The 2,454-nt window shown below is 35.6% G+C and overlaps 1 long non-coding RNA gene across 1 annotated transcript; it reads left to right on the plus strand.

Annotated features, from left to right (window-relative positions):
* The first annotated feature begins 531 nt into the window (after window positions 1-531).
* On the plus strand, window positions 532-2,228 carry LOC125186944. The gene is made up of 2 exons (XR_007170536.1): window positions 532-823; window positions 1,718-2,228. It is a non-coding gene; the product is annotated as an uncharacterized LOC125186944 (long non-coding RNA).
* The last annotated feature ends 226 nt before the right edge of the window (window positions 2,229-2,454 follow it).

Below are 2,454 nucleotides of genomic sequence, written 5' to 3' on the forward strand. Positions count from 1 at the left end.
TTATAATTGGGACATGTTTGAGATTTAATTAAGGCATAATAGTAGGGTTATCTGACCCTAGACAATTTCAAGGGGTGGATATAGTGACCCCAACGGCACAACCCCAATCATTTTCAAAAGCTCAATTCTAGAATGGAGATGTCATGATTGGCTGATAAATTTATTTCATATATCAAATAATAAATCTCTTGTTATTATTATTAGTAAGCTGTTTGATTCGATATCTAATACAGTATATAATGATAAATGGATAAATTTGTTAAAGATTGGAGTATATACTTCATTCATTTTTTCATGTAGTAGTAAAGAAATATACTCCACTAGTTTAGTCTAATTCATGGTCTTTGCATTTGCACATTGACGACGCACTAATAATAACCCACTGTAAAAAATAAAGAATATGTAGTCTTATAAATGAGTAGAATTATACTGAAAAGTCAAAACCATTTAATGAGAAACCATATTAAATACTATAAATTTAAATTTTAAACAAACAAGACAATGATATAAATATAAATGCAACGCACTAAATCAGGGATAGTAAATGGAAAAAAGAAAATAAGAGTGTGTCTCACTTGTTTCTCAAACCCATTTCTAGTTGCATCTCTGTTGGAAAGTGCGAAGCGCGTTCTCGCCGGCAACTGGACTTATATATCTACCCGAGTCACAAGCCCACACAAAATCGCAGAATAATTCGTTGAGTGATTGTATTACTATTAGATACGTAGAAAACAAATTCGATTATTTGGGTTTGAAGAAACCCGTGTCAGCGTATTTTCGTTAAAGCTTCTTTTCTTTCCTCCCCGTTGTCAGCGACAGGAAGGTATGTTCTTGATTTAGAATAGATCTGCCTGTTTTCTTGCTTCTATTGTGTGCGATTTTTATGATTTAGGTTTGGGTGAAGTGCGCTAGTCGTATTCTTTATTGATTGCGTGTTAGTTTGGAGTTCTTTGCCGTTTATTGTTTATGATTTAGTGGAAAGATAGGATTTTGTGATTAGGGTTTCAGCGTACGGATCGACTTGAATTCTAACAGATTGCTGATACGCGATTTTATTCTAAAATATTTAGCCGTCTGAGCTTTCTTGATCTGATCTGGCATTGGTGATTGGGGGAAGAAAGAATGCAGTGGAATTTGAGGAGATTATTGGATTATGTGATAATTTGTAATCATATTTAGGGTTTAATTTGCTGTTTGTTCAATGCTGTGAAATTATGTTGTTATCTTGTGTGTGTTTTCTTGATGGAGTTGAATTTCTTAAGAAAAGAAAATGGATGGCAATGAGCTTAATGACACTCGCACCTTATAGTCTTGTTAGGTTTTAAATGTGATTAATTATGCTTACATTTCATGATTATCTACATTAATCCGAATGAATGCATTCTCATTTTAGGAATGAGCTAATATACTATATGCGGCAACAAATCAATCCCTATGCTAAGCTTATTTCTAGATAGCGTGGATACGGTGTGTGGTAATGAACTCATCCTGATTAAATTTCTATGTAGCTTTCAACATTTAAGCATGATTAATGATTACAATGGATCAAGAATATTGCTTACCAAATAGCAATGCATCTTTGTTTGTGTTATCTGTTATGTCTGGCAATCAGTTTGGTGTTGTTTATTGTGTTTCTGAGGCCCTTTTTGGTCTTTGAGATGATCCTGCATTTTGGATGTTATATCCACCTCGTATATCATGGATAAAACACGTGCAGGAGCGAAGCAACTCAGGACATGGCTGTTGACAAAGTTATAACTTCACCTCATCGGAGGTCGCAGACACAGACTGCATTCTCTCCACCTTCACCTAGGAAGCAACACTTGCGAGACACAGAACTGGGAAGCTGCACAACCCTTGTTCAGAGACATCAATTCCTCCTGATAGCCCTCGCACTCCTTGTAGTTCTGTGCACTATTTATCTTTACTTTGCTGTGACTCTTGGGTCTGCCGATGAATGCTCCAACTTGGTGGGGGCTCAAAAGGCAACGTGTCGTCTTCAATTGTTGAAAGCTTCTGCAGCGAAGGGGAAATTGAAATTCCTTTAGGAAAAGGGCTATTTATACCTTGCCCTGTCTCCCGAGTTAAGTGCCAAAATTGTTTGAAATATCCTAGGCTTATTTTATTCCTTACCAAGCTCACTGATTTTTGGTGTATATTCAGAAAGCAATATGCTTTGATACATTTTCTATGTAACTTATGGTACTTGTGAAATTCGTATTTCTAAATCTGCTCCTTAATTGTAACATATGCAACAAAATCATTTTTTACTATTTCAAAACAGAAACTGAAATGATGCCAAATTCAAGATCATCTATTCCTATGCAAGTAATTTGTCTTCACGGCTAATAAAAAAACCTGTATATCTCCTTCTCATATCATGGAGAAATGCTCTAATTCTCAAGTATTCTGGTGCACTGAAGCAATTCATCAAACAGCCCCAGACCCCAACAT

Source organism: Salvia hispanica, chromosome 5 (assembly GCF_023119035.1).
Source record: "Salvia hispanica cultivar TCC Black 2014 chromosome 5, UniMelb_Shisp_WGS_1.0, whole genome shotgun sequence".
In the NCBI taxonomy this organism is placed as follows: domain Eukaryota; kingdom Viridiplantae; phylum Streptophyta; class Magnoliopsida; order Lamiales; family Lamiaceae; genus Salvia; species Salvia hispanica.